The sequence below is a fragment of the Natator depressus genome, chromosome 5, assembly GCF_965152275.1.
Source record: "Natator depressus isolate rNatDep1 chromosome 5, rNatDep2.hap1, whole genome shotgun sequence".
NCBI classification, from domain to species: Eukaryota; Metazoa; Chordata; order Testudines; family Cheloniidae; genus Natator; species Natator depressus.
In genome coordinates this window covers 107,868,549-107,891,698 of record NC_134238.1, presented here as the reverse complement: position 1 = coordinate 107,891,698, position 23,150 = coordinate 107,868,549, and the positions used below count along the sequence as shown (strand labels likewise).

General features: G+C 42.6%; 1 long non-coding RNA gene across 1 annotated transcript; it reads right to left on the bottom strand.

The window, feature by feature from the left end:
• Positions 1-15,367: 15,367 nt before the first annotated feature.
• Positions 15,368-22,800, bottom strand: LOC141988269 (uncharacterized). The gene is made up of 3 exons (XR_012639719.1): positions 22,558-22,800; positions 22,264-22,412; positions 15,368-16,203 (listed from the first exon to the last, which is right to left on the bottom strand). It is a non-coding gene; the product is annotated as an uncharacterized LOC141988269 (long non-coding RNA).
• Between the last annotated feature and the right edge of the window lie 350 nt (positions 22,801-23,150).

The window sequence follows — 23,150 nt, the reverse complement described above, 5'->3', positions numbered from 1 at the left end:
AGCACTGCCAACAGGACTTTTAACAGCCCGGTCGGCGGTGCTGACCAGAGCCACCGCGACCCAGTGCCTTACATTCCACGACCCGGTACTGGATCGCAACCCGCAGTTTGAAAACCACTGAGTTAGAGCAGGGTTCTTGTCAGGTAGGCAGAAAAGTGACTTGGAGTCACCTTTGCCTCTCCTCAGTGCAGTTGAGAACTAAGCCATTCATGTCCACAGAAGTAAAGCCAGCAATTTCACAATAAAAACATCATTTTCCTTGTGATAATTGACATTTTTCCACATTTTTTTACAAAGTAATCTAAAACAAGAATGAACAATTTCCTCTCTCACCAGTATTGTTGTCACAGAACTCTACTTACAACCTAACCTGTGATAATTTCTTTATTTGCTACAAGGTAATAATCTTGGGCCATATTTATTCATCCCTGCTGATAGAGAGTAGTTTAATTTCCACAACCCTGACAGCAAGAGTTACCACATCCTAGAGAGACTCAGTCTTAAGGGAGGCCTAGAAGCTTTAAGTTCTACCAAAGTCTCCAGAGAACCTTGTCAGTGCAGGCTTACGCAGGAATATGCTAAGTCAGCACATCTGTGGCTGACATAGCCACACTCCCTCCTGACTCAGCATTGCCTACTTTTGGGGTTACACGGAACCCCTGTAGGAATCCCGGCAGAGTAGGGGTTGGAACCATTTTTCGTTGTTACAATCTCTCTTTCTGGCAGACTTTCCACTGCTGGGGCTCTGTGCAGGATAAATTTAGGTAAAAAAAGTGACCTCTTATATTTATAGATATCTGGAAATGCCTTACAAATGTTAACAAAGGACTAACAAACTCTGCAGTGAAACTTTCACGAATGGCTCAGTCCTGCAATGTGCTGAGTACCCTAAGACATGCTGCTCACCTTCATTCCTTACTGATGTCAATCAGGAGAGGCGGAAGCTCCCTGAAAGTTGGGGGGACACCGGTGCCTGAACCGTGGTCCCTTCCGCCTGAGGCCACGTCCCCATGCTGCCTCTTCTCCCCGAGGTCCCACCCACTGCTCTCCACACACACCCTCAACACTCGCCCTTACAGCTAGTAAAAAGTAGGAGGACATAGCCTCTCACTTTTAAAAGTGATGGGGCCATGGCCCCCTGGCCAGCCCTGTTCTGGTACCCCTGATGTCAATGGGAGTTGAGGGCATTCAGCAGCATCTTGCAAGATCAAGCCCCAGGAACCACTTCCAGTGACCACTTTACAGCATCCCCAAGGTTTCCAAGTACAATCTGGTTCAACCTTTATTGAAGACTACCTCATGCAGGCAACTTGCTGGTCCCTTGAGTGGTTGCTTAAGACAGGTTTGTAAAAGGATCAACACTGAAATGCAACCTCCCCTTTGGTAAAACAAGGCAACTGTTTAATGGCACACAGCAATACTTCACAGGAGGTTTAAACGAAAAGTGAAGAACATAAGAAAACAACCCCCCCACCCCAACAGCAAGTAGTCTAGATACTTTCCTACTTGTCCTAGAATGCACGCATTTCTAATGGAGGATAACATAATATCAGGGTGCGTCAGGCAAAGTGACTTTCCTGGTTTAATTAATATTAAAAGATAGGGAATGTCTGAGATTTCCATGCACATGTTTATTTTTCAGCACGCAAGTTGCCCATTATCTTGGCATAAAATATATTTAAAATAAGCATGAAACATCAAGTCCAAAAGTTTTGGAGCTTGTAACATAGAATCCTCAACATCACACAAACGACTTGTATCACACTAGAGGCCAATGTCAACATGGTTCTGGATGAAAATTGTGTTATTTAGCAACCAGCCAGTGATTAATTTTGAGCAGAATTCCAATGAATAGACTGAGCATTTATTTTTCAAAACTAAAAGTGGTCTATCCATTTTTTTTTTTCATCAGAGTCTAGATTTTCTAATACCTTCACTTAGGAAAAAGCCTGTCAGCAAAAATGCTTGAAAGGTTTGCCATTGGATGAATTCGTTACCATAAATCTATTCAAGGCCAGTTCCAACAGCAATTTTGATGACATGAAGCAGTGTAAGTCTAGTGAGTTTAACTCCATTGATACAAGGAATGGTAGTAAGTACAAGTCCTGTGGAATTACACACCCATTCTAATGTCACAACTGTCACCTTTTTTTTTTTTAGTGGTTCTCTCTACTCTAGGTCTCATGTCAGGTTCAGCATTCATTCAGTGCTCTCCATTTAAGGTAGTTTGACTGAGCAGGGAGTTTGAATGTCAAGTCACCCATACCATTCTCCTCCTTTCCCCGGCTCCTTTTGATGGTCTAGCCTTCTCACACATATTAGATGGCAGATAGGGCTAGTGGTTAGAGTGTGGGATTTAGAGACAGAAGATGTGGGTTTGCTCCTTGGATTGCTTTCTGACTTTGGGCAAGTCATGGGTTAGTCTCTTTGATCTTCATGTGTAAAACTGGGATAATAATACACACCATTAATATGTCTACACTTGGAGCTGCGGATGTGGTTTCCAGCTCACATAGACAGACTTGTGCTAGCTCTCATTGAGCTAGCGTGCTAAAAATAGTAATGTAGCCACGGCAGCATGGGCAAAGGCAAGTGGTGGCAAGGGCTAGCCACCCCAAGCACAAACCTGACTGGACCCCAGGAGTACATACTTAGAGCTGCTAGCCTGTGCCTCTGCTCTTCATGCTACCACAGCTACACTACTATATTTAGTGTGTTAGCTTGATAAGAGTGCCACAAGTATATCCACGTGAGCTGGGAATCATTCCCCCTGTTCTAAGTGTGGAGTTAGCCATTGTAGAGTACTTCTTGAGATCTTTGGAATACTATGTATAGTTGTTATTATTTAGAGTCTGACATGGGGACACTGATATCCCAAAGCCATATTCTGATTGTAGGGGTAGGCCTTTTGGTTGACGTTAGAGTTCTGCAGAAACTCTTGACACTACACAGCTGAAACTTCATGACTGAAACATACAATACTACCTGCATGTGGCATTACAGTAAATGGGGGGGGGGCAGTAATATAGATGGGAAAGAACATAGATGATACCCAGGGTGCGGTTGGGGTGTAGTGAGGATCTTGTGGGTTAGAGAGCGGGCCATCTCTAAGTCACTTTCTAGTGTAAAAATTACATTGGGAAATATTAAGTAAATAAATATAATAAATTTAAAATATCAGAAAAAAAGCCTTGTAAAACATTTTCCATATCCTTATCCTTTTATGTTCTGAAGGTTCTGTAGTCTGGAAATTTAACACTAATATCTTAAAGGCATAATCTGCATATTTTATGAATATAAATTACCTTGTTTATATGAATAACTGCATATGTCTTGATTACTGGAACTCAAGCCTGGCAAGACTTTAGCCTAGAACAAGTTTTAGGAACATAGGAATCACTGTGCTCCCAGCTGGCTCTGGCATCTCCCTGGACTAGTGTCCAGGTAACTCTGGGAGTTCTTCAAGGCCCTGCCTCTGGCTGCTCCATGTCCTGAAACCGGCTAAAGGGCTGTGGTTTGATTACAAATGCAATGTTGCCAACTCTCACGATCTTGCAATGATCTTGCATGACTCGGGCAATATTACATGGTTTTTAAAGCTCCAGACTCCTGGACTCATGTTTTTATGTGAGAACCTCACTTTAAAAACAAAAAGTTTCTAAACTTTGTGGTGGCAGAAAAAAAGCTTAAAAATGTGAGCCCTTCAGGATCAAAAACCAGAAAGCAAATAAAACTACCCAAAATTATTAATGTCATGATTTTTAAACCAATCTCAATTTTGGAGGGACTTAACTCATGAGTTGTGAATGCTTGGAGCTGGCAATGCTATTAGTACTGGTGCTGGCAGCTGCTTGTGCTGAGCTGGGAGAAGGAATTGGCTGCTTCCTGCCATCAGCTGGGGGAAGTTGTGACTAGGCTGTTGGGTGCCTGGCTTTGGCTGCTCCTTGTCTCTTGCTCCCTGGTTGGGTGGACTCTGGCTCTGACTGCTGCTGCTTCGTGATCACTGCTCCATACTAGAGCACTGTCCAATGTTTCTCCCGTGGATGAGTTGTTTGCCCTATGCTAAGCCTCTATGGTTAGGCTTACCCATAGAGATCCAGCCTAGAGTGGCGTTTGTCTCAACCTAGAGTGTGTCTTCTGTTCTCCAGATCAGGTGGTTGAAGCTCCTAGGCAGCCACCGTTCAAAAGGTGGCTAAACGCAGAAGCCTCTTAGCCCATGCAGGAGTTGTAATGGGCCTGCTTTCTTTGGGAGCAACTCTCAGAGTGGAGAGACTACTTCCGATAAGCCCCACAAAATTGTTTACTGAAATGTTTTTGTTTAAAGAATGAAATGTGAAATGAATGGCCAGACTCCAATAGTGAAAAACCATGGACTTGCATGCGGGGTGGGGGGGGGAAGAGGGCAAGGTGGATAACTGAGTGACCCACTTTTTTGATTGTGCCATGAGTCTCATGATACTTGGTGTTTTTCACGAAGCATTATAGAGACAATGCATTCAGTTTTTGAGAAGAATGGAATGAGAAGACACTAGAGGTAGAAGCGCGGGTTCTGCTTCAGGTTTTGCAAAACCCATGAATTTACAAAACAAACAAATAAACAAAAAACCCCATCAAAACAAGAACCCTTTTGGGTTTGGTGAAACTCTTGTGAGTTTAATTTAAAATCAGCCATTTATTTCTACTGGAAGTGAACCTTGTGCTAGAGAAATACAGAGATATTTGCTTGAAAGTAATTCTTGTTCTGCTTTTACTAATACTAGGGAAATAAAATTAAATAAAACATGCAGCAGCCAAGAATTAGTCAAACTGAACATGATCCACAAAGGTCCTGAGTTCTGTTCTCAATCTAGAACCCAGGATTCCTGAGAAGGTTCTAACTGTAGCATGATGAATTCTCCCTTTCTCACATAAGGAAAATATATTCCAAATTTACCCCTCCCCAAGAAAAATATGTCCACAAGATTACTCCGGGAATGCTGTTTGGGAAATGCTTGTGATGGGCTTGCCATTGAATGACCTCATTCCCAGAAATCTGTTTGCAATGAGTAATAATAACAATGAAGATGTCATCAAGCAGTAAAATTCTCTGGAGAGCTGGAGCCTGTTCTCAGCTCACAGTGTATGTAAATAGTTGAAATATATGTTGCGTTGCAAGATCCTAGATCTTGTCTACAAAAATATGATAGGATAGCTTTTTTTCCCCCTGTACAAAAACTAATGAAATTTTTTAAAAAGTGATACTTAAAATTCTGTTACCCAGATTATCCAACTATACTGGAAATGTAGAGCTAAATTCTACCCTGTGCACTGCAGATGCTCAAGGACATAAGCAGCCTTTTCCCCCCTAACAAAAAACAGCTTTCTCAGTGGCACTTAGGAGCCCACAGGATACCTGAGGCAGATCCAAAAATGAAACCCAGGTCCTCTAACTCCCAGCCCTGTGCCTTAACCACAAGACTGTCCTCCCCTCAACCATCTTTCAAGAGAGCTATAAGCGCTCTAGTTCTGAAAGGGAACTTTTTTGAAAAGTAATTTTCATTTCCCAGCTTTGATTTATGCACAGAACAAAGTCCCGACTATAGATCTGGTTACATGGTCTCTGTGTTCCATTTTTACAACCTGAAAAGAGAAGTTTGACATTCTGCTCCTGCAATCTGGAGTGATTCCCTGACAACAGATATGTGATCTACAAAGAATCCTTCAAGACAGAGTAATCCTTGTTTACTCCTGAAACCAGATCACTGTTCTCAGCTTCTTCAGGACTACAGGGATGTCCACTCAGAATTGTAGGACTGAGCCATGATCTCACAACATTTTAACAAAGAAGTTCCACACACAAAAAATCCCCTTAGTCTGTAGTGAATCCCCTTTTCTAAACTGTGCATGGGCCCACATTAAGGAAGGATGAGGAATTATGGAATATATTTGTTTGTTTCTCCATTCAAGGAAACATTTTGCTCATAACTATAACCAAGGAAGGAGGCAACATCTTTTTATAAAGCTACACATTGCTACAAATGCTTATACATTGTCCTGAAAACTATATTGAGTGAACTGAGAGCACGGCACTTTGTTCAACATAGAAAATGTGAAGTGCGGGTGGGCATGGAGAAGTTAGTGAATCGAGATCTAGGAGGCCCAGCCCTCAAGCAGGTTGGGGCAGAGCACCAAACAGTCTAGGGGCTCGGGCCCCGAGGGACAGCCAAGCAACAATCAATCTAGGAGCCCAGGTCCTTGGGCAGGGTGGGGCAAACAAACAGTCTTAGGGCTCAGGCCCTTAGGCAGGGCACAGATAACAGTATCGCCTGCAATCTTAGCTCAGGCAGTCAGCAAACAAACATAGGCCTCTTGGCCTAATGTGGGGAAGCTGCCACTCCAGGAATGGGGTTGGCAGCAAGGGGTAGGGGGCCCTGAGCCCACCCTACTCCACCAAGTGCCAGCCCGGGGCCTTAACACTGGGTTCCACCGCTGGGTCAGCAGGGATCCGACCGAAACACGCTGACCGGGGTTCAGGCCACAACACAACCAAACTACTATCTGGTGTCCCTGGGCTACTTCCTACGCTCCCTTTGTGAAGTACCTGTGTCTTGGGGTCATCCTCCGTCTCCCTGAGGTACACTGCCAGCGGCAGTCCCGGTAGCTACTTGGCGTCCTGGTCAGCTGGCAGGTCTGGTGAGCCCTCAGTGCTGCAGAGGTCCTCTCTGGGTTCCCACTCCAGCAGCAGGCGGGAAGCATCTGTTTCCTCCCGTGGCTCCAACCCAACCGAGCTGGAGGCCCCACCTTTTATACTTCCTGTCCTGCCTCTCAACTTCCAGCGTGAGGGGCGGGCCTAGCCTGGTTCCGCCCCCTCGTGTGTCAAGAGTGGTCCCTCCTTCTCTGGCTTGGAGGAAGGCCACTCTGCCTCACTACACAGAGATATTGTCCCGCAGGACATTTTTTGACACTGTCTGCCATTTGATGCAATCTGGCCATTTCTAAGGCAAAATACTTGTATAAGTGTCTGGGATAAGACATCTCTGGCAGAGATGATGTAACAGTATGCAAGGAACAGCATCAAGGGCAGGGAAACTGCTCTATCTTTCCCTTAAGTTTGGTGGCAGAATTTAATAACGGGTTTCAGGAGCCTGCTCCCATGCAACATTGGGACTGAGTTGAACCGTTGAACCATTTGTCATTGGTTTATGACAAAAGATAAACGGGAGCACCCAATTTACCTTCTCTTTGTCATTCCTGATTGTGCAGACCTCTTTCATGTCCTTTCTTATTCATCTTGGGCCAGATTCTGGCCCCTGCTTGAGCCCCTTTGCTGCTCTGCACCGAGCAGAGCTGTTTTCAATGAGCTGTCAGGTGTTATCCACATGGTCTGCAGATAGCTGGCTGGTCACATAGAGCTGGTTTTTCTCCTTGTCTCCAGCAGCTCAGTTGTGTAAAGACAGCAAAAAATACATTTCCTAATATTCATTTTCCATGTAAGCAATAGCTATAGTTACCACAGGGATGTTATCTGATCATGAACAGAAAGAGACTCTTAAATCATGGTCTATGATAGAAGCACTGTTGAACACCCCCTGATATAAGATAAAAGCCCAGGTAAAGAAATCATTGTTGACAGTCTTTGTTATTTTTCTTTTTAATATATATGATTATTTACCTGTGTCCCTTTGAGGCATTTGGGTTTTAGCATTTATTTACTAAAAATGTTTTGTGGTAGGGTATTTTAGCGGCACTGTATTTACTTAGAAACCATAGACTTGTATTAGACATTAGGGCTTTATACACACCTGATTGTCCACTCACCACAAACTTTCGGACCCAGCCCTGCAATCAGATCCATGTGGGTGAACACTTGTAGCCAGATGGAACATCATTCAGTGGAGGCATGCTTGTGAAGATCAACTGCAGGATCAGGCCCATGGGTCCACACACACTGCACTAACTCACTATGTCAACTGTCAACTGTTTGAAATGGGCCATCCTGATTATCACTACAAAAGTTTTTTTTTCTCCTGCTGATAATAGCCCACCTTAATCGATTACTTTTGTTAGAGTTGATATGGTAACCCCCATTTTTTCATTTTCTCTGTATATATATATATATATATATATATATATATATATATATATCTTCCTACTGTATTTTCCACTGCATGCATCTGATGAAGTGGGCTTTAGCCTATGAAAGCTTATGCTCAGATAAATTTGTTAGTCTCTAAGGTGCCACAAGTACTCCTCGATCATTTTGCTGATACAGACTAACACGGCTACCACTCTGAAACCTGTCACTATGCAATGAACTTAATCCACTTTCAAAGTGGATTATAGAATATTTATTAACTGGCAAGCTAGCATGCTTTAAGACTTGTGTCTTGCACACTGATCATTTTAATGCACACAAACCAAAGCTCAGACACAGTTAACCCTCAATGCAGACAAGCCTTTAGTGTCACATGGTCTGGGAGCTGTAGGAAGTTGACACCCTGAAGTAGAAGAATGGAGGTGGCATGGGAAAAATTCTAATTTCTGTTTTTTTAGAGGGCATGGGAGGTTAAACAGATAGGCACTTTTGAAAATCACATCCTAAGTCCAATTGGATTTGTGCCCCTAAGTCACTTAGACTCTTGAAAAGCCCACTCTTATTCACTGGTGAGTCCTGATATTATTATCGGCAACTGCTACCTAGTTTAAAAAAACATTTTGAATCTCAAACTCTGAATATAATTGTACTATCAACATAAAAATGATAAAATTTTACTTTTTCACACTTTTGTCTTTATTTCACTTTATTGTTTTAGACAGCTTCTGCTATTTAACTAGTTATTTTAAGGCATACTAGATTATTTTACTGTGTCATCATGGGAACAATCAATACCCTCATTTAATAATATATCACTTCATTAAATGCCCCATGTAATTTAATAAAACATAAATACTATATTGATACTGGTAATAAAAATCCCTTATCAAATAGTTTTACAATGACCACAGTCATATATGCAGCACTTGCTACTATGGTACAGTATGAACAAAATGTGCATATTGTGACGTATGAACTAAAACAAAACCAGCTGGTGGGCGGGGATAGGGCTTGGCCTCGCAGTGGAGTAGTCAGCCAGGCACCCATTTTCTATTCTGATTTTTTAAACTCCTCCGGCCCGGTTTTCGATGCCTGTCCCGGTGGAACGTGCCTTCTTTGCTGCTGAATCTGTCCAGGCACTGTACATCCTAACCATCCATCGGCTCCAGTGGGATGCTGTCAGCACAGACGATGAGAGGGCAAGCAGCCATCGAGTTAACAGGATGTTGTGATATAGGGCTATCGAAGGAAGACATCTCACAACAATGAATGATGTTCTACAATAAAAGGCAGTCTCTCTCATACTCCCGTAACCATCAAGACTTTTTTCTAAAGCCAACCACCAAACCTGATGCACCTAGAAATGTCAGCTCTCACTTTTTTAGGCAAGAACTTCCTAGCTCTTTGCCTTACAAAGAGATCCATGGAAATGTAAACCCATGGAAACTGATTGGGACGGTTGTAAAATTGTCATTGATTTTTTCTAAAGATCATGGATTATTCCATCCTCCCTAAATCTAGCCAGGAGATTGGAATGCAGGGCCTTCAGTTTTCGGGAGGATCCCAGATCAGTTTGCAGCTATCTACACTGAACACTAAGTCACATTTAGCATCTTGTTATCTAGTGTGTTACAACATTATATATTTTTCAGTGTAGCCCTGTCTCTGTGTAGTAGCACGGCAACTGCAATCCACTGGGGTGCTTGAGCAAAAAGCCCCAGGGTTTAAATGGGAGAGAACTTGGTGGTAGGGCATTCTTCTGAAGGGTTCCTTGATTCTGGAACTTATTCTTCCTTTGTTCCAACAGTGCCTAGATTTGCTGACTCTCATGCTAAGACTTATCTCCTTCCTTGACGTTTCCTGAGGGAGTTGAATGAGGTATGTGGCTAAAAGGGAGAGGAGTTTATTTGGGGTTATTTAGGAGGGTTTTAGTTATATTGATCTGTATGAATTTTGTAGGTACATTAACATCTTAAAGCACTTGGAATATTAGGCACACACTCGATAAATTGAGATAGAAATAAAGTATTATTTTTACCAAGAAAGAAATGGGGGACAAGGACATAATCCTTGACTTTGAAGTGATTTCATTTTTATGATTATCATCATGTTAAATGAACAGAAACTAACTTTTTAGAGGGAGATTTTTACCTTCATCATTTGTTAGCCACGTGTAACTGCTTAAATGGCAGAGTCGCCGTTCCATGTCATTAACTTTGTAGAATTCCTCTTTGTGTATAAATATGACATGTGTGTTCAGCCTCCAGTATGCTGATGTAACTCATGTTAAAGCTAGAGCTTGTTTCCATTCATTAGACATTCCATTTGGTCTGTGTTGCCAAAGTTTTCCTTTTGGAGAGTTTAGCCCCCACCCTCCTTTAGTGGGAAAGGAGGCCTACGGTATACATGCAACAAAACAAATACAGAGAAACCCCTCTCCATGTAGCAAAGCATCATCATGACATTGCAATGCCCAATGTTCGTTATCTACAACTCATTTCCAGCAATTGTGCTAGCTCAGCATAGGAGGAGGAGCAGCCCATTTTGGGTGGTTGTATGTCACCATGGGTGTTAATGGCATGCAATAAAATGACATGGCAACATCTTGTGCAATAGGACATGGCACAGGGAAGAGCATAGGGATCAGTGGAATAAATGTATATGAAAGGAGTCCAAGCTCCCCATGCAGGACCATAGCCAGCCAAACAAAAGTTTTGTGCACATATCAAGGCGTGGAGCTGTGTAGTGGAATTTCCCATATGCTTGCAAACTCCTTTGCCTTTGCCAGGAGAGGATAGGTTATCAACAGGGTCATTCTGTTTTTCAGGGATTTCAGCTGGGGACAGGGTCTTGCTTTTCTCCTGGAGGAGAAGGAGAGCTAGAAGAAGCAAGGTCTTCTTTCCCTCTTTTCCTCCCTGGGCAGACAGGGATCCAGCTGGGGAACTGATCTTTCCGAAGGACAAAAGTGGCAGATAGGAGACTCCCAGCTTGGTCAATTCTCCCATTAGGTACTGGTGGGGCTCTACCTGCTGGAAGGAAGACTTGGAGCTCCATATACTCCTGAACAAGGCATCATCTCCTCCTGCTGCTCTGACTTCAGAGTCTCCCACCTGACGAATCCTCATTTCACCCACCAGTGAAGAGGCAAGAGAAGGGGAAACTCTGGTGGAACTGACCTACCTCAGGCCTTGGAACAGGAGGGGGGAGGGAATTTTATCTGATTTTAGCTGCACGCCACCATATTATCTCTTATATAACCTCTGCTCATTTCTGAGGCACTTTAACTCCAGCTGAAGCCTTAACAATAGAATGGTAGCCCAGCCCTGTTATACACCCTTATAAAAATTATGACCTTTCTACAATGATTGCCCAAAACATTAGCAGCACTTAAAATAACATGGCCACTGGGCAACGCTTGTGGCCGTTACTGTGTAACGAATAGTAACGTAGTAACAAATTTAGTTTTACAAATTAAAACTGAAGTAAATAAATTATAAGTTTTATTGACCATATCTGCACTGCATGGGTATCTCATAGCACTGATTAAGACTTCCAAAGTGCTGTCCCAAGATGCACTGAGCTCAGTTTAAAATCCAAAATGGCTTCTCAAGTAGAAAGAGATGGTCTCTTCTTTGGCTGTTCCGTTGTTTTGGGCAGCTCTGGTAAGGGTTACGTCCCTAGGACGTTACAACCTCCGCATTGTCAGGAAAGAATAAGCTGGAGTGTTTTGCTGGAAGACACCTCTGGTTTTCACATTGCAGCAGTGTGTGTCATATTCTGAAATATCTTCAAAGCTTTGCAACTGGACTTTAATTTAGTCCAATGGTTCTGGGGGTCATTAAATTTTGAACAGAACATACATTTTTTTAAACTACACTTCCAGTCCTTTTGCTTCCAGAAATAAGCTTCTGAATATAAACAGTTGCAGTAATTAGGTATATTCAATGCATAAGAGAGGGGACGGTTAGTACCCCACTACCACCACCTTTTTTTTAAGCAATAGCCATCACAGTTCACTTTCCACTGATGTCAGGAGGAGGCCACAATTTTGCTCCACAACAAAACCAAAAGAGAGCAAACACCTATAGCGAAAGCAGCAGCAGAGTCATGTGCATAAGGGCAGAGTGTTCAACATCCTCACTAATAAATGTCAGCTTGATTTGAATCACTTGCTAAAGTGCAGAGTAGCTGAAGCCAGACGAACACACCTTTCTTCAATAAAATGGAATCCCACAGCATAAATAAAAGATTTCACCTGTGAAGAGTGATTTATTATCTCCCACTCATGGGAAAGATATATGTGATTTACCCCCTGATGACCACATCTCTTTGTTTTAAGAGGGGGGAAGAACAGCAGCAGCAACCTTCCCCCACGCCCACCTGCATTCCCCCCAAAATAATGCAACACTGAGTGGAACAAAAGGCTTGAGGCCTGATTTACCCCCACTTACCCCCAGTCCAATCAGAAGTAATTCCTCTGACAGCAGTGGAGTTACACATGTGTAGAAGTAGTTTAAGTGAGAGGAGAAGCAGGGTCTTGGTGTCTGAAATCAATAAAGGTGCCCAACATGTTAGACGTGAAGGGGCACTAAGAGAAATCACTGATTTAGTTAGCAGGCCAAAAAGAATAATTCACTTTGGGCCTAAGTCCAATGTGAAAACCAGAGCTGTCTTCCAGCAAAACACTCCAGCTTATTCTTTCCTGACAATGCGGATGTTGTAATGCCCTAGGGACGTAACCCTTACCAGAGCTGCCCAAAACAATGGAACAACCAAAGAAGAGACCATCTCTTCCTACTTGAGATGCCATTTTGGATTTTAAACTGAGCCCAGTGCACCTTGGGACAGCACTTTAGAAGTCTTAATGAGTGCTATGAGATACTCATGTAGCGCAGATATGGTCAATAAAACTTATAATTTATTTACTTCACTATTGAGTCTTAGGGGCTTGATTTAAGGAGTTGACAACAGATGTCAAAGCCGAGGAGGTATTCATGGATCAAAGACCGGGTTTAAGTGTTGTCTAAGCTCTCACTTCACTTCTCCTGATCCCCTTGCTCTGACTCATACCCAGAACAAGGCAACCTTCATAAGTCTACTCATTATATCATCTTAATGGGCCCTCTCTTAAGTGTGACCTTTAATTATATGTGCAGAATGCAAAATTGTTGTGCAGTGATCAGACTAGAGCTGGGCAAAATTTTTCAGCTGAAAAATGCAGATTCAGATCAACTGAAATATTTTGGAAATTCATCTATTTGTTTCAGTCAAAAAAAAACCAACTCAAAAAGAAACCAAAGCTGTTTAGTTTCAACATTTATAAATGGAATGTTTCAATTTGAAGTGTCTTTTCATTTCAAATTTTACTTCAATCTTTTTTTTTAAAAGGGGGGGTTAAAAAACCAAAAAGGTAACAAACCATTTAGTTCTGGGTTTAACAAACTGTTGTATTTGACCCCAAACTATTTTTTTTCTTTTTCGTTTTGCTGTAAAAATGTTTGTTTTGGGTTCTGTCCAGACATCAGTAATTTGCACAGCTCTAGATTGGACCTCCCCTCCTCCAACCTATTCACTAATCATTCCCAGGCCATTGTATACTATGGACGTTGTGGGTGAGATACAATTATGACATATCCTTACTTCTTTTTTCCCCAATGCTCCCAGCTGGAAAAAACATGGTAATAAATATGGGGAAGTGGCAAGTGAAAATATTACAATTTTTCCAGTTTGAGTCTTCCTCTTTCAGAAAAAAAAAAATTGGGCTGGCCATGAAACCAGCTCTCTCTTTCATAGCTGGCAAATTTTCTGTGCCCCATCAGCTTTGCATTGCTTCCCAGTGCAAAAACAACCACAAATGGTGCTTACACTGGTGCTGGGAGTGCAGGGAACCTGCTGAGCCAATGACCTTCCTGGGACACTTTTAGGTGAAATAGATAATTACTAGAAATTCTTTATTTCAATTTGGTCCAGCTTTAAACCAAATCTAGGAAGCCACTCAGTGCCTTTTTCTTTTCATTCTTCAGCAAAGAGTCAGCTAGACTTCTCATGCACCGATCACCAGTAGGGACAGCTCTGAATGCATGACCAGCCTTGGAAATTCTCATGCGGCTGAAAATATGTTGAAGAAGCTGCATGAAAAGATCACTGAGTGACTTACCCCTTGTTCTGTCTTGCCAAGGTTTATGGTCTCTAATAAAGGGGAAAATGTGGTTGTGTGGGTGATGTGATTATTTACCTGTGTATTTATTTACATGAGTAATATTTACATGAGTGATCATGTCCAATAAAAGATATTACCTCACCCACCTTGTCTCTCATGATTATTTATTTTTATTTGTAACATGCAACCCATTGCCTAAGCCTCTGGTTACGTTTTACATCAATAAAATATAAATAAAGGGAGACGCTGAGGAACAAACCATATGATTAAAAATGTGCAATTTTCCCATGTGTCATATTTGCAATGACACTGCCCTAATTTGATTTCCGTGGATTTCCACGCAAAGGGGAAGAAGCACTGGTATCCACACAAAGCCAGGACACCCTGGGTATGGAATCCTCCCTCACTCTGGAGGCAGGACACTGGGCCCTTGAACAGACATGCTGTGGATTGCTGTAGTGCTACATAGCCTCCTGCCCCCAACCACATGGAGTGTGTGGCCAGTGAATCCTCTTATATCATAGACCCGCTGACTGAAGTGTTACCACCTTTAGTCTAAACTAAACTCCCTTGTGTATTCCTTCAGACAAAGTCAACACAGAGCTCAGTCCTGCAGTGTGCAAAGGGTCAGTGAGTCTCCCCACACTGTGTTTCCACTTTCTGGCCTGCCTGCACAGCAAAATTGTTGCCATTCCACTGCATTTTAGGCCTTCTGCTGTCATGAAGGAACCAGGAAAATTTGGCCCTAGCATAGGAAACAGTCTACCCATTAAAACGTAAGCTCTGCAGTCACCTGAGCTGTTGCTTCATAGCTTCTCACCCCTTTCAAGAACTAACAAATCAGCTTTCCTTGAATCAGCTCAGCTCAGAGGTGTTGGAATTCTCTCTCTCCTTTATATGTTGTTACAAAGCACTGAAACCCATATCTTCAAGCACAAAGCAAGACATGTCAACATCATAAGCACCATTTTTCTCCAGAAGAGGTATCATCACCAGGTGCTGCAGAAAAGGAACTGCAAAGGGGCACATTGAGAAAGAGAGTATTTGAGATATTCCAGAACATCAATAAATACAAAGGTTGGAGGGCAGGGTCCTGGCCCATGACTAGGTCTCCTAGGAGCTATCAGAATACAAATAATTAATAGTAAAACGTACAAATTCATACACACACACACACACACACGTGTAATGTAATTTTTGCCATGCATTGAATGCTATGGTAGAGTAACCCTGCTCGTCCACTTTCTCTCCTGTAAAGAAGAAGCAGAAATGTACCTCGATTCTAATTAATTTGCCTGTACCATGATAGATGCTCAGTTATTTACACCAATCTGCACAGCCAGCTTTCAAAAGGGAACTTCGGAAGTAACTGGAGAATTCTCACTGACATTTCCAGTGTCTTGTTCAAACATAACAGAGAAAGATTCTGCCATTTCCATTGCCCAATTTGAGTCTTTCTTTGATTGGGAGTTCTTTTTTGATTGGCTGTCTTTGGGTCTTGTTTTGCTCTCCATAGCTGTATTTTGTAATATTGTATGTACTGATTTGTTCAGTTCACAGGTGTGAGCACAGCAGAGCCAATGTTGCTCAGCCTCTGAGTGGCATTTATTCCACCTTCAGCAGACAGTCCCATCTTCGTCATTGGGGCTTTCAGCTTTTGTTTGCAGAAAATGATGGAAAAGTCAACTCTCTTTTGTGTCTGAGCGTGGAGTTTTTAGCACTGTTTTGCATTGCAGAGAAGTTTTGGAAATCCCACCTGCATCTAATGTGCTGTAATGTGATGTACTAATGTAATACAGTTCTGTTTGCTTTTTCTCAATCCATTGCCTGCCTGTTGCATTATTACTGGAATGATTCCAAAAATCATAATAAAAAAAAGCCTGTTTAGAAAATGATTATCCAAATATCCGAGCTGTTCTTTGAGTAACAAATCCATATCGAGCACAGATATCATTTGCAGTAATAATGTCTGGAAGAAAAGAAAAATGAAAAATGTCAGTCAAAGTAAACAGATTCCATAATATAACCCCCACGAGGCCTCAATACGGTGTGTAATATATTCAGTTGCTCACACTTATCCCTTATTTTCAAAGCCATAAACTGGGGGGAGGGGGGGATTTGTCAGAGTTTCAACAATGTAATTGTTGAGCTGTAAATTTTCCTGCTGGCAAGGTCCTGAGCTTTCCAATAATCACAGGCAGGGATTCAAGGTAGAACTCACACACAATGGATGGTTCATAGGGGATATGTAGAGATATAGGAAGAAACATATGGTGCCCACAAAACTGTGTGGCCACAAAAGTTTGGAAGTGACCCGGAGCTCCGCCTGGCACCATACATAGTTTAAAATGTATGACACATAAACCCTTTAATTATGTTGCACACAGACGGTGACACTATCCTTTGTGGTTGTGTGTGATGCCATGAGGAAGTACTGCATGTTTAGGACCCATAAACCACGCAGCTATTCTAGCATTTTGAGCAAGAAGATGCATGCCCACTTAAATCCATGGGGAAGGGGCTTGGCTCAGGGTTAATTTTACAACAGAACCTAAGTACAGTCAAGGGAATTTACCAATATTTCTGTTAATATGGGCCCTAGCCCCTACTGGGGCTAAACTTCTTTTGACCACACACAGCTCATAGCCAGAGAGCAAGCTGCAGTGACTTTTTCTCATTTGGATGCTTACTGAGCTGAGTATGTAAGATATGTGATGGGGCTCAAAGTGTTTATAGAAAATGCTTCACAGACAATATCCACACTGAAACACTTGAGATCTGATGCTGATGTATACAATCTAGTCTGGTCAGGGAGCAGGAGGAGAGAGTTTCTATTCATTTCTCCCTAGATTCAGGTACCAAAGACCTTTAGACAGCTTCCCTCCCGCTGGTTGTACTTAATTTTTCTGTCTCACATCAGAGACTTAAGCATTTGCTAGCACTTGGGGGAGAGAATGAAAAGACTGAAGACTCTGGAGCATAGTCTACTACTTGATATCCTATTTCTCACATAATTACTCTATTTATTGCTTGAAGAATAGCATATAATGCATTTCTATATGACCGGTGCAACTTGTACTCCTCTGAAGTGCATTGTAGGTAACCTCCCTCACCGGTTCACCCTTCTGAAGACAAAATATGTTGCAATAATTATAATCTTCTGCTTCCCCACCACAGCCTAGGAGTGCAAGAGCCGTGTCCATCCTGCCAGGATTTCTCCATTACACACACTGTACAGTTCCTTCTTTCCCAGCAGGTAACAAGAATAATCCTTCCTCCATGCCTTTCCACCAACTGCCTGACAAGAAGGGCCCCATAATTCACTCGTTCACAGCACCAAATGCAGCTGATGGTGCTGTGATGGGATTTATCTATGCACTTCCAAGGGCCACCTGCTGTATGTGTCAGTGCAATGGGACATCACGCCAGCTGCTTTACCTTCACACCCCTTCTTTCTAGTCACTTCAGCTCATTGGAGTTTGAAGCAACATAGTGGTCAGCAGCTTATCTGGAACATCCCGATGAGTTCCCCCTAATACCTTTCCCTTTTTCTAAAAAGCATAGTTGGGTTTGGGGGGGGGGGGAAGGGAAAGGGAAGCTTCCAGAATTTAAGATATTATAAGCCGGTCCAAAATCTTCCCCTCCAAAATCTGAGGTGGAAGGACCAGCAAAGCAGCCACAGTCCACAAAGAGGGCGCGCAAAGGTGGCTTTTTCCCATGGGATTTTGGGCTGCTCCAAGGGCCAAAACCAACCTCAAATAAAACAAAATAGCCAGGGGCTATTCTATTTTATGACAGCCTCCTTCAGTGTTGCTACAGTCCGCAGCAGCCCAGAATCTCCATATTTCCAAACATGGTGGGCCCCCCTATCTCCAGCACACACACACTCCCTTGCAGGGAGCCAGTAGAGAGCTGTCCACAGGGGCTCAATCCAATGGCTGCCCTAGAGCAGTGTTTCTCAAGCTATCTGATGTGGGGGACCGGCAATTTTTTTTTCCAAAGTGCGCGCAGACCGGCAGCCGATGGCTTGCGGACCAGCACCGGTCCAAGGACCACCACTTTGAGTAGCACTGCCCTAGAGACATTCACCCCCAGCCTTTTGCAGGCTGTTCTCAGCTCCTAGATGCAGGCTGGATGGACTACTGGGCCAGAGCTCGGGTGGAATCCCTTTGTGAGTTGGTAATTTGATGGGCTTTTGTTTGTTTGTTTGTTTATTTTAAAATCAGCTTCCAAACTTCTTCTAAAATGACTGAAACTGGTGCATATTTCCAATGTACACTGCCCTGGGCACCAGAGAGGAAACGGCTGTAAATGCATGCTGTTTCTTTTCCCTATTGAAACCATGAAGAAAGAATTGCCTCATCTCCATCTTCCTTGAATACTCTCAAAGATCAAGAGGCTGATAGACTAATGTATTATAAATTCCACTGTTGCACCATTCTTTGACCGGTGAATCTGCCCCTGGTTTGCCTCCAGCTTTATCCAATAATTAATCAGTTTGCCTTGGTCACACACACTCGCATTGCGCATCTCCCCCAGAACACACACACTCCCTACCAACAAGCACTAACTCCACACATGAGGCTCCAATTTATTTATTCGTCTGGCCCGGCTGGACTTGAAATGATCATTTTTCGTCTGGAATCTAATCCTGCACTCACTAGTGTCAATGGTGACACTCCAACAGACTTCAGTGGGTGCAGAGTCAAACCTTGGATGCCCACTAGACACTGGCAAGATGAGTCATGTGGGTGGGGAGGACAGTCCCTCCCCCCAAACAATTTGGAGTGGAGCAAATTTTCCCGGGTGGGCTATGTGACACAAGAACTGCCTTATCAACCCACAGAGACTTGATATCGAGGTGCATACAGTGGGCCTGTACTGTAAGAACAGTCACATAGCACTTGTGAAGTTGTTAAAGTCGTGTTACAGCCTACACCAGACTCAATATAAAACCTGGGATTATTTTTGGAGGTAATGGTCTCTTCTTCAATTCTTCCAAAATTCTGGCCTGAAATCTGGAGGGGATGTGCCCAGAACATTCAATAGGACTTTTATAAAAACTTATTTTACTGGGTTTTAAATAAGTAACTGGCAGAGATAGACGTCACAGTATGCAGTACCAGATACACACACCACACTTAAGTGATAGCTGAGGACTTAAATCCAACTTCTTTGGCAGACACTGCAGCATTACTAGAAACTCTAGGTCAGTGGGCATTGGGGGGGCAGGAGAGGAAAGAAGAAGACAATCTACCAGTGTCTGACAGCTGTGTAGGCCCTTGTTCTCCTTGGTCTTCTTCTCTGGTCAGAGTGAGCTCAGATATGTAGGTCTAAATTCTGCTCTCAGTTAAAACCTGAAGTAATTGCACCTAAAGGATTAGAATTGTTTAGGATTTACAGTGGCCTAATTCAGAGCAGAATTTGGCTCCCAGCATATAACAAGTAGGAAGTTAGTGTTTGCTTATTCTAAATAAAAATATGGGGGATAAAAGTGATTATTTTCTTTTCATCTTCAATTTTGGTTAAATAGTTTTCCTTTTAATCAAAATGCTGCCTTGCGTTCTTTCTACATTTTCTACAGCTGTAGCTTTCTTTCCATTGGGATCTCTCCCCCTTTCCTCTCTCTCTCTCTCCATTCCCCTTGGCCCCAAATGCACTAAAATGTCCCACAATCTCCCATCATTCGAAGGTTAGAGGGGACTGGTTTACCAAGAATGCAGTTCATTTAGAGTGACACACTGGCAGCAGGCAGCTCCCAGGTTCTGGCCCTGCAAGCTGTTTCCATGGTTTAAGGAGAGGGGGTTTAAGTGGTGACCCATCAATAGGTTGTGTGCACGCAGCAATAATGGAGAATGCGATAAACTGTCACCAGAAGACAGTTTCAATTCCCCGAGTCTTAATGGTAGAATAACACAATAGGGTCAGACTAAAAAGGTTTCCTTATGAAAATTTTATCAGCAACTTTGGTAAATTGCTGTGGGAAAGGTGCTTTGCTCTCAGGCAGACCTGGAACCTGTTTTTACAAGGTACAGCTTGCATGCATTGCATCACCCCCACAAGATATTAAGGGCACTCAAATTGAATTAACACCAAATCAGGCCGGTGCACTTAACAATACAAATGCACTTAAGGGATGCCTCAGAATGATTTGTGACTAAAGAAAGTAAAGAAGAAATCGGCCTTCAAGACCACAGGGGTGGTGTTGTGTGTCATATACAGGAAAAGCCATAAGTAGAACTTAGAATACCGGAAAACCATGAACTTCAGGGGCTCTCAAATACCTTAGACCCAGCCGTAAAGTAGATGGTCTCTTTTGTGGTATGTAGAAACAATTGATAAATAAATTACAGCCAATTTTCTTAGTGGCACAGTCTCCATTACCTCTGACAGCAGCGTAACTGCTTTGCTAAAATGATAAGAAGCGAATAATGGCATATCAGGTAGCAGCCAAGGAAATTCTTTGAGAGTTGCCTAATCTCTTCACGAAAGCAGTGACACAAAGATCCTTTGCAAAAGTGAATGAGATGAGATGTGACAGTTGATAAAGAATGCCATGCAGGCTGCTGCTATAGCAGCCAAATTATAATCCTAGTAATCATGGGGTAGTATTGCTGAGTTTACCCGTCTCTATTTTTCACACACATACACACAAAACAAAATGCCAAACTTCTTTTTTACAATCTGTCTTTTGGTCACACTACATTTCATCAAGTTCTCCCTCACTCTCCGACTCTCTGGACCATATTCGGCTCTGAGTTAGGGTCCAATCCTGCAAAGTTCAGAGTGCTCTCAATTTCCACCATGGCCAATGGGAGTTCATAATATTCCACAGCTCCTAGGAACCACTTAATGTTACTCAGTGGACCCAAGCCTTATTGCTGGTATAACTCCCTTTTGGTCAATATCCATCTGGTGAAGACCCGTAGAATGGAATAATTTCATCCCGGCTATGGAATTCTCTAGGTTGGTTTAAAACACTACAGGAAAGTTCTTGTTCTCTATAACATGTATAGGCCTTTTCTGAAGTGTAGCATTGCACCAACTCACTTCAAGCAGAATTTGGTCGTCTTCTTCACTGAAGGAAAGGATTTCAGTCACCTAAGAAGACTGGAACTGACAGTGAAAATGTGAAAAACCTAATGTGAAAAACTCTGGATAAAAATTAAAATCACTGGAAGATTTGCCTGTCTGTCAGACAATACCTAACATGTCTGCTTTTGTTGTTTGTACAGGAAGTAGCTGACTCAGCAGGATCTTCCCATCCAGAATATGGGATCTTCCTTCAACTGGGAGATGGCCCAACATTAACAGAGTTAAAGGAATCGTGTGTAAAGTCACAGGGTTGCTGTGGAAACCTGGGACAAGGTTTTGTTTTATATTTTAAAAAGAACATGACAGGATGTTCTGAAACAATGAGGGACTTTTATGGGCTGTGTTGTGACTCTGTTGAGCAACACACGTGGCAGAATTTACTGTTAAAAACAAAACAAAAACTTTGTGAAGAGCTAGCAGTTTGAGAGTGTGGCTGAATGTTTAGGAATAAGCTCACAGACTGCAGAGCATGCACCCACTTCCACAGTGCAGTTCTGCAAACACCTACAACAGCAGAGTTTCAATGAGAAACATAGGCTAGGCTCTTATTTTCATCTCTGCAATAGGGGACAGGAGAGAACGAAATCACAGCAATCCAGGGGAAAAGGAGCAAGCAGCTGCCTGTAGGAGAATGGCAGCCAGACCAGATCAGACCAGACAGACACTCACCATAACTGCCACCAGCTTGTCTGCATAATCTATACACAATCCACTTGTGATGTGGCCAAAGGGGGCATGGTGAGGATGATGGGGAAGGAGTCAGAGAAGAGGCATTTTCCAAACAATAGTCTTCATCTTATGTGGCCCCAAAAAACATGTACTAAAGAGACTCATGAATAATGATCAGAACAGAATTAACTTTCCCTCACAGTCTATGAGACCCATTCAAGGGCTAAGTGGCAAAGGAAGCATAATAACTTCTCTCAAGCATTACCCTGCTGTGGCAGCAATGGAAAGGGAGGGTCCATCTATGCATCTGGCAAGGGATCAACAAAGCTAATGCAGGGTTTTCCATGGATTCTGGTCTTTTTCCTGTAGAAGGGGAACACACAATCCTGTTGCAGAGAGGGGACATATCTCCACCTGAGTGGCATCAAGAGAAAAGCAAATTAGTTCAGATAAAATAAGAATCACACTGAACCACCACCTCCCAGTACTCTGTGGAAAAGAATCTAAGGTATGAAAAAGTTTAGTGAACAACAGTTTCCAATCAGTACTTCATACCCACCCTGCAAAGTCTTGTAGTGAGGAGAGAAGACAGCCAAGCAGCCAGCTCCTCTTCCACGCTGGATATAGTGCTCCTCATCCCTAGTATTCATACATCTTCAGGGAGCAGCCAACCAGCCCAGTTTTGCTTACTTATGGAACTGCAAAGGAGCTTGAGGCTGTTGATTTGGATCCTCTGCTTATACAAGTATTAAATGATGGTTTCAGGAGTCCTGTAAAGGAAGCTCATAATACCCAGTTCGACCAAGCACGTGACACACGCTCAGCACCCCAATGCATCTTTAATGCAGATTGCAGCTAACTTGTATTATTTACTCAGACCTTATTCAGGCAAGCTCCTATTGACTTAAATCAGAGGTTACCTGAGTAAAAACTAAGTGAGGAATTCTGCCCAAAGCTTGATTTTGTTCTCTTAAACTAACGTTGCTATTACCAGTCATTGACTTTGTGTCTAAACAATTGTTTTTTAACTCCGCACTGGACCATTAGGCTATGTATGTAGTTAGATTCCAACAAATTCATCACCCAGGATCTATTTTAAAACACATAACAAAGGAGGAGGATGTAGTCTGTGATTTTTTTTATTCTATTTTA